Raw genomic sequence first — 14,483 nt, forward strand, 5'->3', positions numbered from 1 at the left:
AATGCATCCTAGGTACTCTCAAATCACACCCGTCCTACATTCAGGACACGCTGAGTAAATCAATATTTAGGTTTCTATGAACAAATTACTGAAGCTCCTTTACTATTTAAGCTGGTGAATATATATTACTGTACATTCAGCCACTCTGGGTTACATATATACGGGTCTAACACAAGGAGTGTTAGTAACACATATCAGGGTGTGATCGGAAATACTCTGCGCTCATTGTCAACATATATATAATCCTGCTTATCAGTTTGTTCTGTCCCACAAATAAGGCTATCCTGGACAATGAATTAGGTGAGCTTCAAACACAAGAACATTCAGGGTGATACGTACTCTATCTATCAGGCCTAATTCCTCTGACAAAGTCACAAGATAAATCAAGGACATAATTAAAGTCGCCCAGGCTTATAATGGGAGTTGATGGATTGGACACAACATATTTTTCAAAGGCTTCTATAATTGCAAAGGCGAGGGAGGCTAGGATATAAATGTCAGGTATCATTGGAGAAGTTTTATCAGTGGACATGGGAACAATAATAAATATCCCTCCCTGTCTTCTGTTGCCTGAAGGCTGTAAATTTGACGCCCCACCAGAATACCATGAACATATTGCTGAGTGAAAACTCATACCCATGGCTGTTTAATAAAATGAACAAAATAATAAATAACACAGCTTACTATTATAATGTAGGTGTATAGCGCCACCATATTTTTTTTTAAACATTACATTTTTATTGAAGAGTTTACACACAGAAATGGGGAACAGAAAAAAGAGGTAAGGGAAACACAGGGGAAGTCCGGAATGGTTACCATATGCAAAATACAAACAGCGCACAGTCGGATGATTATACAATTGGCTACATTAGGCGTTCAGATACATGAGAAGGAGAGAGCACTGAGAAAAGACGTGAAAGAAGAAAAAACAATAAGGACTAAAATACAATAAACTTAGAGAATACCTGATAGCACAACATTCTTGTAAAGGTCAATCTAGGTGGGGTAAAGCACAGACACATCCATTGGAGAGCTATAAACGGTTAGCCTACCTTCTCTACTCCTATAGTCGGACCATCCTAACCATTTCAGGTGGATAGAGTTAGCCGAGGAGGAATATTTAGCCTCCGCTGTTTCGAAAATGAAATGTTTGTGAATCTTGTTTTGAATAAACGCTAAGGTAGGAATATTCTCAGACTTCCACAATTGTGCTATAGCAGCTTTAGTGGCTATCAAGATATGTCCCAAGACGTAGCGATCACCTGCGGAGAGGCGATCAACGTATAAATGGAATAGCGCTAGAGCTGGGTCCAGGGGGATGTTGAGCCCTAACACTATGCTAGCCATATTTAAAACTTCTCTCCATAGTGGTTGTATATGAGGGCATGCCCAGAAGACATGAAAGATATCCCCCGTAGAGCCGCATTTCCTCCAACATGATTTAGATTGTGAAGGCCAGATCCTGTGTTGTCTTTCAGGGGTGAAGTAGGCCCTCTGTATAAGCTTGTAGAACATTTCGGAGTGGTTAACACATTTGGAGACTTTAAAACAAGATCTAAATATACTGTCCAAATCTGCATCAACAAAGGACCTATTCAAATCTCTTTCCCATAAAGTCTGAGCTTTTAATTTTGTCTGTGGGCCGTTAGTCAATTGAAATTGGCACCACCACGTAATCCCATATTTATGCGAGGACGACTCCAATCGGTTTATAATATAAGCCGGAAGAGAAGGTTTGTGGAGATGTGAGGGAGTAAATGAGTGTAACCAACTTCTCACCTGCAGGTATTTGAAAAAATCTCGAGTCCGAATCCCAAATCTCTCTTGCAATTGAGAAAAGGACATCAAGACGTCTCCCACAAATAAATCGCCCACAGTGGAAAGCCCCTTCCGAATCCACTCCTCTAGGGAGATGTTAGGACTCGATGACATAAGAGCAGATAACGACAGGCAGGGGGCAGGTAAATTAATCTCTTCCGAAGAGAGCACTAGTTTATGCCATGAATCTAGGGTCGTTTTAATAGACTTGCAGGATCCGACCCTACTCCGAGCAGCAGACAGTGGTAACCAAAAAAAATCAGGGAGAGAAACAGCGTCTAAGCATGAAGCTTCCAGGATAACCCAAGGTTTCAGACTCAAGGTGTCGAACCAGTCTCTAGACTAACTCATCAGACATGCAGCATGGTATTTTTCTATATCTGGGAAAGCTACCCCACCAAACAGTTTGGGCAAAATAAGAGTTTTTTTTGCAATTTTCGGTCTAGAGCCTCCCCACACATATCTGATCAGGACCTGATTAAATTTATTATAGAAGAGTTTGGGAAGGGGCCTTGGTGTGGCGCGAAACAGGTACATTAATTTCGGCAACAGGACCATCTTGGCAGCAGCAATCCTACCCAACCAAGACACTTCCTGTAGCATCCACTCCCCAGTCAGCTCCGTAAATGCTTTTAATAACGGGGCATAATTACACTCAATCAAATTATCTTCTCTGGTTAAATTAATCCCTAGATATCTCAAAGAGTAGGACTTTCAGGCATATTTGTACGAATCCTTCAACCTAGAGACCACAGTCGGAGATATATTGAGTGGGAGGGCTTCAGTTTTATTTGTATTTAATTTATAAAAGAAAACATCCGAATAACTTTGAAGGACGTCATGAAGAACTGGCAAGGAAGCCTCAGGGTCAGAAAGACATAGCAGAATATCGTCCGCAAACAAGCTAATTTTGTGGGAAATGCCCCCTATAACCGGGCCTCTAATCGAGTCCCGGGATCTAACACAAGCAACCAAGGGTTCTATCGCCAATGCAAAAATAATAGGAGATAGCGGACAACCCTGTCGCGTGCCATTAGAAATATTGAAGGGTGAAGAAAGGCATCCGTTAACAAAGACCCGCGCACTGGATGTGGAATAGAGAGCCAGGATAGAGTCTGAGATCCTTCCAGAGAAGCCAAATTTGTCCAGAGTTAATCTCATAAAATCCCAGTTCAATCTATCGAACGCCATTTCGGCGTCCAGAGACAAAACTAGGAGGGGTTCTCTTCTACAGGCAGAGTGTTCAATAACATTAATCACCCTACGCGTATTATCCGGGGCCTGTCGGTTTAAGATGAAGCCCACTTGATCAGGGTTGATAAGGGAAGGGAGAAGGGGACTGATACGGTTAGTAATTAATTTGGCATACATTTTTAGATCCGTATTTAATAAAGCAATTGGTCTAAAATTTTGGACTGAGGTAGGGCTTTTTCCCGATTTGGGAATGGTGATGATTTGAGCTTCCAGCATCTCTTTGGGGAAGTGGCCAGCCTCTGAGGCTTCATTAAACACTGACAAGAGCACCGGGGCCAAGTTCTCCTTAAAGGATTTATAGAAACTAGAAGGGTAACCAACGGGTCCTGGGGCCCTATCCGCTGGAAGGGAGTCAATAGCCTTTTCGACTTCGGCTAAAGTCCAAGGCGCACTGAGTGAGCTACAAGACTCCGACGACAGCGAAGGGAGAGAAAAGTTACTCAGAAAATTCTGAACATCTATGCCTGTAGGTTGAAAAGTAGAAGAATCCCCCTTCAAGTTGTATAATTTAGAGTAATAGGATGCAAAGAAATTTGCAATTTCGTCAGGATCGTAGACTCTCTTACCCCTATCTGAGTGGACAATATGGATTTTTTCTTTCGCCTTCTTACCCTTCAGCTTCCTCGCCATTAGTCTACCAGCCTTGTTGCCATAAACATAAAATTTTTGGTTCAGTCTATGTAGGTTGCGTTGGACCTCTGCTAGATAGAAAACATTTACCGCCTCCCTTGCTTCTTTCAATGACTTAAGGAGGGCTTTATCGTGTGGATGTGCCTTGGGAGAACTCTCCTGGGAAGCGACTGTGAGCTCAGCTTGTTCAAATTTCTTACGATATGCCCTTTTAAGCTTAGCCGCAGTCTGAATCGCCGTCCCTCGTGTTACTGCTTTGAGGGCGCACCAGAATGTGAAGATAGATGTCTCCTGAGGAGAGTTCTCAGAAAGATAATAATCCAAGGTGGTTTGGATCGCCTGCGTGGTCTCTGGCTGAAGGAGACTGAGTTTACCTAAGCGCCAGGGGGCCGGGGTAACCTTTCTACTATTTATGTCCCATTCGATGTATAGTGGGGAGTGATCCAACCAGGACATGGGTAGAATGGAGATTTTACGGATGGACTGTAGAGTCCACTTGTCTGCTAATGCTAGATCTATTCTAGAATAGGATTCATGCACCGGGGAGAAAAACGTGTAATCTCTGTCCATTGGATGTTTGAGGCGCCAGAGGTCTAAAAGATCATATTCCGCCAGTAGCTGGCTAAAGCCCTTTGTATTCTTATGGAGCTGACTGGAGAGCGAGGGCCGCTTGCTAGAGTTATCAACTAAAGGGTCCAGGGTCAAGTTAAAGTCCCCCATTAGGAGTAAAGCGCACCTTAGCCAATTGTTGCACCTTAGCGCAAAGTTTCCTGCAAAATGCTAGTTGCTTGGTGTTAGGAGCGTAGCAAGAAACTAATGTCACCTCTTTATTTTCAAGAGTACCAACCAGAATTAGAATTCTCCCCTCAGGGTCGCAGTATTGCGAAGTGAGGGAAAACTCGCAGTGTTGAGATATCAAGATTGCCACCCCCGCCTTCTTTGCTGGCCCGTTGGCCAGATAGCAGTGGGGGAATCTCCCATTAGTAAACCTTGGAGGGGCTGATTCAATAAAGTGAGTCTCTTGGACGGCTATGATTTGAGCTTTAAGTTTATGGAAATAATTAAGTGCTAATCTCCTCTTGTGTGGGGAATTAAGACCCTTTGCATTTATAGAAACAATGTTAACCATATTGTAAAACTGTCGGGGATTGCATAACTATCGACAACCAATTGGCAAGTAGAAAGTGTGTGTAACGTTTCCGGACAAAAAGAGAGGAAAAGGGAAAGAAAGGACAAAAAAGATGAAGGATGACAGAAAGAAGAAACGAACAATAACCCCTCGCGGGGGCACATTTGGACGCCTAACCATGGCGACTCAGAGTTAAACTGTGGGGGGTAGTGGTCAATCTGCCCGCACCCGAACCAAAATTAAACAAAATGTAGTTCCTCGGCCCTCCATCTCTGGTCCCCCGACAGCCACCGGGATTAAAGGAAACTCGGGTAGAGTTCCCAGCCGACAAAGAAATGCGGGCGGCAGTCGGGGCAGCAGAGACAGGCAGCAAACAGTAAATCGGCAGAGAGAAGGCATCACTGAAAAACATTCTAATAACACTCAGATATCACAGACACCCTCATCAAACAATTGCCAAGGAACTGGTGCAACGTAAGAAATATGACACTATAAACCGATCAGAAGACATGAAATCAATGCAAGTGTAGTAAATCAAACAATACTCAAAGTTCTGCAGCCGAAGAGGCCCAGTCCCGCTGAAGGCCCCGCTCGGGAGAGGTGTGTGTAGAAGAGCTTGCAGAGTTCCATGATGCTAGGATCTTTTACCCTCCTCGACATTCGTTATGACAACAGTAGAACCCTCTCGAGAAATTAGCAACTTAGTGGGATATCCCCATCTGTATAGCATGTTCTCTTTACGTAGCACTGATGTGATGGGGTAAAGAGAGCACCGTTTTGCTAAGGTAGCAGGGGACAGGTCTCCGAAGATCTGGAGTGAGCCCAAAGCCTCCGATGCAGTATCCGAGGGTCTAGCAGCTTTCAAGATCGCCTCCTTCACGTGGAAATAGTGTAACATCACAAGGACATCCCGGGGGACACCATCAGGAGCGTTCCTGGCTTTAGGGAGCCTATAGATACGGTCAAGTAGAAAGTCCACTGAGCGGAACGAAGGAAGGAGTTTGCTGAATAGGTCAACTGCAAAATCTTTTAAAGCGCCATTAGTGACAGCTTCCGGGACACCACGTAGCTTTATATTGTTACGTCTCGATGTGTCCTCAATATCCGAGAGTTTGTCCCTGAGCGCCGTGACCTCATTTTGGAGCAGATCATGAGAGGAGATCAGGTCGTTGTGCGACGACACCACTTCACCCATTTTCATTTCTAGGTGATCGGTGCGGCCACCTATCTCGTCAATAGATCTCTGAAATTCTTTCATAGATGCTCTGAATTCTGCAGCGACTTCATCCTTAAATTGTGTTAGGAGATATTTCATAGCACCCACCGTAAGCGAGTCACCGTCATCGATGGAGCTGGGGTGTGCAGTGGCAGGGGCGGACATGTCTCTAGATGGCGAGGGCACCGGGACAGCTGGTTTAGAGGCACCACCCCGTGCATCTTTTGCTTTAGCGGCCTGAGGAGAAGGTTTAAAGAACGCCACCTGGGAGACAGTTTTAGGGGCCTTATATTTCTTGGGAGGCACGGCAGCGCTGAATGACAAAGGTAGAGGAACGGGAGGCACAAGGCTACTGAGATATCAATCGAGGAGGGATCCACGCAAAAGTCAAGTTGTCATATCATATCATAGGAGCATTCGGGTGTAGGCAGAGTTATCTCAGAGCGATCACTTCATAATATCTTGGTTATTCAACCATGAGGACATCGCGGCCGATCGTCTCGGCAGGTGTCGGGATATCTGCGGTCCTACGAGTTCTGCAGAGCAATATGTATTATATATCCAGCACACTGTGTGAGAAATGTATGCTATTACATCCAGAGGCCACTAGATGGGGCAGTTGCAGTAGAAAATAATAGTGCCAAGTATAAGGCTATTTCTCCTCACACAAAAATGCACCAATCCCACTGCAGGGGCCCCAGGGCAGGAGCAGGGAGGGGACAATGCAAGAGGGCCACCAAGCTTGAATAATCCCCAACCCAGAGACCCCCACAGCCGCAAATGCACCCTGCTACCTCAGTGCCAGCACACCAGAAGAGTTAAAGATGGCCGCCGAGTCTCACTGGCCGTCCGTTCCACCTCCGTCTCCCGCTGTCCTGTGCCCCTTCGGTCCTCTACCACAGTGGGCTGTCCGCTCTGGAGGTCCGGGGGGGGCCTCCCGGGTGGTCCGGAGTTATTATGCGGGGTCCGCGCCGCTCCCCGGCGTCGCGCTCCCGCCGTGGAGCTCAAGATGCGGGCGCCGGGAGTACGCGAGTCCCCGGCTTCGGCCTGTGTGGAGGCCGCAACCTGCAAGAGCGGTGAAAACCGCTCTCCGGCTCCGCAGCACACACCACAGGGCACAGGGGACACACAGGGAGGGACAGGGAGCCCCCAGAAAGAAAATCCAGGGGGTGAGTGCCCTGAATTATTGCAGTTACGAGCACTGGAGAGAGGAGAGCAGCAGAGACACGTCTGCTCTCTTCTCCAGCCAAGCCACGCCCCCATATTAATCAGTGCATTGAAGTGCCTGCCCCATTGGAGCTTATGGGCTACACGCCATACCGCATAAACAAATGGCATCCGAATGATAGGTTGACAGTACTAAGGTCAACAGTCCATAAGTCGACCACTTTTGGTTGACATGCATTAGGTCAACATTAAAAAAGGTCGACATGACAATGGTTGACACAGGAAAAGGTCGACATGAGTTTTTTACAATTTTTTTTCATTTTCAACTTTTTCAGCCTTTACCAACCACGGATTCCAATATGGCGCCGAACCCTTATCCTTCTAGACTAATGACCCATCGGTTTTGCAGATGACACAAGCTGCCCTATCCTCCACAGGAAAGAAGGTATTGCCTTGCCGACATCCCTGCTACATATGGAGACTGTTGGAAATGATGTGTGTGCAGGTGTGATATTGCAGAGTTATACAGGCACACACCAGCAGATGACTCAAACTATGAACAGCCCAGTTACTTAACCAATGGTTAAGATAAATAGAAGGAACAGCCGTACTCACTGTTACATGCACACTGGTTATGTAGTGGAGCTTGAGCGTAGTAGGGTTTCATACAACTCACCAGCCGGTGAGTATATGCTGGGACAGCTTTATAGCCCGTAACAACCAGGTCTCTCATAGGAGCTAAGCAGGAGATTTCTGCCTCCCACCATTTCACTCAGCAAAGACAAAATGGCCCCTGCCGATGCTCAGTAGTGATATTGATGGCCATCTTAAGATAAGGCATGAAGCCTCTCTGGAGGACAGGAAGGCTGGAGTCTGCGAAGTAGTGCACTCCTCTTTCTACAGAGACATGGTAACAAGGACCCTTTAGAACATTTTCAGATTGCTAATACTAAAAGTCAAATACAGCATCACAGAGTCTTTGATACGGAAAATAAATTAGGGGCTGATTTTCAAGATGTGGCTACACTAAAATCAACCTCCTAAAGTTACTGTGGAATACAACTGACGACCTAGTGGTACTACTAGAGTCCATTAGAGGTCCAGGACTTATAGTGAGGCATCAGAGAATTTCTTACACAGATTTAGACTCAGTCACACAGTACACAGATGTACAAATGTCACACTTCAAATTAATCAGTAGAATCTACCAAAACAGTTTTGCCGCTCCCAGTTCTATATATGCAAATAAGATTCAAATTTTGAGTGAGAAGGATGCTCAGCCTTGGACCTGGCGCACCAAGAGGGACTATTTGCTGCAACCTGGGCATGGGGTGGCTCCAGGGGTGGGGCTTCAGCTCAGTTCAAAATTCAAGTAGGGGAGCCACACCAACTGCCAGTGAGTCTGTTTGAAATTGCAGTTGGTGTGGCTCCCCTATTTAAAATTTGAACTGACCTGCAGCACCACCTCTGGAGCCACCACTGATGAGGACACATCTGTAATAGTATAAGGTTCACCGCAGATGTTGTCGACCCCAGCGGCTCCCTATAGTCAGTGGCGGCACCGGAGTTGGTGACACCGGTTGCACCCAGAGCCGGCCCTAACCAATATGATGCCCTAGGCAAGATTTTGGCTGGTGCCCCCTAGCACCACCGCTGGTTCTGCCTCTGACCTTGCACATCTTTCCCAGCACCATTACCCCTCACCCATAGCAGTCCTTGTACCCCCTATATTTTAAATAGGAACAGTTCGCACATTTGACACACAGCCCAAAAAGGGGCATCTTCTTGCTGGGAAGGGACATGGACACACAATAGTAACCCCAATTCCAATTACGCCACACAGTACTGCAACTTTATTCACATTTTATCTTGCGATAGTGTCCATAATTCATATTACATCCCACAGTAGTATCACTTTACCTTATAAACGTTACTCCTCACAGTAGAGCCCCTTATTCACATTACATCACATTGAATTGCTCCTTATTCACATTACACCACACCCTATTGCTCTTTATTCACATTAGATGACACAGTAGTGCCCTTTCTATTTGCAACGCCACATAGTAGAGCACCTTATACACATAATGCCACACATTAGTAATGCATTTATACACAATTCCACACAGTAATGCCCCTTACACATATGAGACACATTAATGTCCTTATAAACATAATGCACCTTACACATGATGACAACCTTTATTAATGCCCTTTTACACATAATGTCCCTTACACATATGCCGCACATTATTAATGCCCTTATACACATAATAACACACATAGTGCCCCCTACACATTTGCTGCACATTATTAGTGCCCCTATACACATAATGACACACATAGATTAGTACCCTGTTACACATATGCCGCACATTATTAATGCCCTTATACACTTAATGACACACATGGTGGCCCTTTACACATATGTTGCACATTATTAATGCATTTTTACATGACACACATAATGCTCCTTACACATATTCTGAACACTACTGCAGAACCAACCCTCTCACATGCACACAGCACTCACACTTCCACTAACACTGTGACCTCTGCCTCTGCTTGGATACAGATGTGTCCTCACAAATCTTGCATCAATACTAACGTCGGGCACTTTTTTTTAGGAAAATGCATCTTATTTGCATTGCTATGTGGCTGGGATGCACAAGCAGCTTCTACTGATTAAACTGATATGCAGCATGCCAATATACTGTGTGTGACTGTGGCTGTATCTGCATATGAAATGCTACATACAGAATATAGGCATGTCGCATATCATTTTGTGTAAACTGTTTTTTATTGATTAAATCAGCAGACAAAACATTACAGCAATACTTTTCCAAAAAAGGGGGGTGGACAAAAACATCACATATCATGTATGTCAGTACACTATACATAGGGCGTCCAAAGCAGAAAAATAATTTGTCTGCTTCGCTTACAACATCAGAACTTATAAAGGAGGAACATTTTAACAAAACAGCATAGGAAAATGGAAAAGAGGAGAAAGAGAGAGAAGAAAAGAAAGAAAAAGGAGAAGAGAGGGAAAATTAAGACGGTAGAGTCAGATGTGAGAGTCTGCGCGTAGGGAAAGGTTGTTTGGGGGACGGAGGGGGGGTCTCTACCCCATAAGGGACTGAGACACATTAGAGAGTCATCGTTGTCGGAATATGAATATGGCTATGAATATGAATGTGGATATGAATATGAATACGAATACGAAGACGAAGACGAAGGGGGTTATGTCGCCATGTAGGACCGATACAAAGGTGTGTCTTTAAAGTCGTACCAGGGGAACCAAATAGCTATAAAATTAACGGTTTTCCCGGATGAGAAGGAGACAAGGTCTTCCATATCTAAAAAGTAATCGACCTTTGTGAGCCATAATTTAATCGAGGGTGGAGAAGTGGATCTCCAAAGGATTGGAACAACCGCTTTTGCTGCGTTGCTAAGATGTCTCAGCAGGGAATGTTTGTACGCGTGTGTTCCTGTAGGGGTGTGATTGAGAAGCCAAAAACCTGGTTCTTTCGGGATCTCATCTCCCACTATCTGTTCGGTGCATTTAAAAACCTCTGTCCAGAATGGAGTTATAAGAGGGCATTCCCACCAAATATGTATAAAACTCCCTGGGGCGTTTTTACATCTCCAGCACAGATTCGAGAGAGAGGGAAACATTTTATTGAGAACAAGAGGGGTCCTATACCACCTATATATAAGTTTATAGAGGGTCTCCAATGTCGATAAGCATAAAGAACTCGCCTGAGCGTTTGTAAATACGGAATCCCAGTTAATCTGCATAGGTAGCCCTGACAGTTCCCTCTCCCAGGAAGCCAGAAAGGTAGGAGGTTGCGGAAAAAAGTTTTCCATGATCAGCGTGTAGATTTGTAGGATAGTATGTGTGGGAGAACTGGGAGAGGTGCATAGTCTTTCAAACCCGGTGAGATCCCTAGTTATGTCAGAGAGGTACCTAGAAGATGATATGAAATGATGAACCTGCAGGAACCTCCAAAACTCAGCACTATGCAGGTTCCAAGAAGACTGAACATCTGAAAAAGAGCGCACCCTACCCGAGCTCACCAGCTGACCGACTCTAAAAATCCCGGCTTCCGCCCATGGAGCGAAGGCTGTCCCGTGAAGACCTGGAGCAAATTCGGAGTTATGGAGAAGGGAGGTTAGGGGGGACCATTTAGAGTATATATGGCTCTGGGTTCTCAACCTGGCCCATAATTTGAGTGTGGGAGAGACCGTGGGGTGTGAGACCTTCGGAAGGGAAGGAAGCCAAGGTGCAATTTCAGTATAATATGGGAGACAACCCTCCTCTAGTAGGACCCATTGTTTGCGGTCTTTAGCACGCGTCCATTCCAGAATCCTATTCAAGTGCACTGCGTGGTAGTAGTTAGGAATATGCGGGAGTTGTTGCCCCCCTTGATGTTTTCTCCTAAATAAAATGTCGTGTTTAAACCTGGGTGTCTTACAACCCCATACAAACGCACGAACAAGATTCTGGACGTCTCGGAGCCAAAGCAGGGGGATGTGTATCGGAAGGGTCTGTAGAAAGAATAGTATCCTAGGGAGGGCGTTCATTTTGACAACATTAATCCTGCCGAACCAGGACAGTCTTAGTTTCTTCCATTTCTGGAAGTCTAGGCGAAGCCTAGCCAATAAGGGGTTAAAATTTAGGGAGAATAGTTTGGATAAATCGTTAGTCAGTAACACCCCTAAATATTTTAATTTGTGATCGTGCCAGGTAAAAGGGAAGGCATGTTTCAGGCCCTCTACTATATCAGGAGGAGTAGTTAAATTCATGGCAATAGATTTGGAATAGTTTATTTTGAAGTTAGATAGGGCTCCAACCTTCTCAAATTCTACCATCAAGTTTGGCAAAGAGGTGACCGGTTTTGTGATTATAGCAAGTAAGTCGTCGGCATATAAAGCCAGTTTGTATTCAGTCCCTTTTACCAACAAACCCGAAATGCTCGGGTTAGCCCTAATGCTTCGGGCTAATGTTTCCATGCAAAGGACAAAGAGCAATGGGGATAATGGACAGCCCTGTCGCGTGCCATTGGAAATTGGAAAGGAGTCTGAAAGGGAGCCATTAATCCTAATTTTGGCGGACGGGGAGGTATAAAGGGATAGGATTCTGTGAAGACAGGCATTACCGAGTCCCAGATGCTTCAGTATACCAGCCAGAAAGTCCCAGTCCACTCTATCAAATGCTTTTTCAGCATCGGTCGACAGTATGATTGAAGGGGATAAAAGCTGGCCGGCATAGTGAATCATGTTAAGCACTTTAGAGGTATTATCCCTGGCTTCTCGGCCTAAGACAAATCCAGCTTGATCTCCATGTATCAGACCAGGTAATAATAGTTTAAGGCGGTTCGCAATCAGTTTGGCAAAAAGTTTTATGTCTATATTTAATAGTGAGATTGGCCGGTAACTGGAGCAAAGGCTGGGGTCTTAACCCTCCTTGGGTAGAACTGTAATATGTGCTTTGTGGGGAGAAAGGTGATTGTTCCGATATGGTATTAAAGGCTCTTGTGAGTATAGGGACTAGTTTATCTTTAAAAGCTTTGTAATAGGCAATGGTATATCCATCAGGGCCGGGACTCTTGCCGTTGGGAGAGGATTCAATCGCTTTCGTAACCTCCTCAATGGAAAACGGGGCGTCCAGATCTTCTACTTCTTTTGTGGATAGCGTGGGGAAGTCTAAGGCCCGTAAATAGTTAGCTATGGCTGTTTGGTGGGACAACTTGTCAGTTCTTCCGGTCGGACCAGAGAGGTTATACAGAGTGGAATAATATGTCCTAAAGGCCCTAGCGATGTGGGGTGTCTGGTGTTGGGATTGGCCGTGACTATTTTTAATTGTGTGAATAAAGGTAAGAGCACGTTGTTCTCTAAGTGCTTTGGCTAATAATTTCCCAGGTTTGTTGCCCCATTGATAGTATCTACTACGGCACTTCCGATAAGAGAACTTGACTCTATCAGAGAGTAACTTATTCAGATCAGCCCTAGCGGCTTCGAGATCGGCATAATGTTGTGGGGTTTGGGATTTTTTATGTAGAAGCTCGAGAGATTGTATTTTAGACAATAAATCACCCCGAAGTTTCTCCCTCTGCTTTTTGCGGAAGGATCCTATCTGAACAAAGACCCCCCTAATGACACATTTGTAAGCTTCCCAGACTGAGACTTTGGAAATATCCTCTAAGTCATTGGTACAAATGTAAGACTCTAAAGCGTTGTCGATTCGAGACCTACAGTCTGTGTCCTGCAGAAAAGTGTCGTTAAAACGCCAGGACCATTGGCGATGTGTACTAGGAGGCAAGCGTAAAGTGAGGTTAACTGGGGCATGATCTGACCACACAATCTGTCCTATAGAGGCATCGGAAAGGAGGTGTAAGTGCCGGGGGCTCAGGAACAAGTAATCAAGTCTGGAATATGTCTGATGTGGGTGTGAGAAAAAAGAGTAATCTAACTCAGTAGGATGCGTCAGTCTCCAAGTGTCAATCAGCTGGTGGTCGAGCAGGGCGCGTCTCATTCCCCTATGCTCCCTCTCTGGCCTGCAGGAGATCTTTTTAGAATTGTCCTGGTGGGGATCTAGGGTCCAGTTAAGATCACCTCCCATCACCACAACCCCCTCCAAAAGAGGTTCCACGTTATCTAGAACGGAGGATATAAAGGAAGGTTGTTTAGCGTTAGGAGCGTATATGTTCAAGAAAGAAAAACGTTGACCATGTATGTCGCATTTCACCAGCAACCCCCTACCCTCAGCTATTCTATGGGAAGCAACATTAAGGACAGGCAGGTGGCGAGCCAGCAATATAGCCACTCCCAATGTCTTACCAGCAGAGTTATTAGACAGGAAAACATGAGGATAATAGTGACATTTTAGGGACGGTACGTGTCCCATCTTGAAATGTGTTTCCTGAATAAAAGCAACGTCAACTTTCTCATCTCTAAGCCATTTAAGAAGTTTAGAACTTTTCTCAGGAACATTCAGCCCTTTAACGTTAAGGGTAGTTACATGTAAATCATTCACCCCCATAATCAAGCGGACCTAATTGCTTCACATTAGCCTTCCCTACGGCAGACACTGGGGAAGATGAAGGAAGAGCAGCAAGGGAAGGAAATAGGAAAAAAGGAAAAGCAAAGGAAAGAAGAAAAAAAGATGCAGCGTGGGAAACCACGCCGAAAAGTACTTTGACATTAAATAGAAATGATAATACTGCAAAAAGGACTGCTGCAAAAAGGACAGGAGCGGAATCCTGCCGA

The sequence above is a fragment of the Pseudophryne corroboree genome, chromosome 7, assembly GCF_028390025.1.
Source record: "Pseudophryne corroboree isolate aPseCor3 chromosome 7, aPseCor3.hap2, whole genome shotgun sequence".
In the NCBI taxonomy this organism is placed as follows: Eukaryota; Metazoa; Chordata; class Amphibia; order Anura; family Myobatrachidae; genus Pseudophryne; species Pseudophryne corroboree.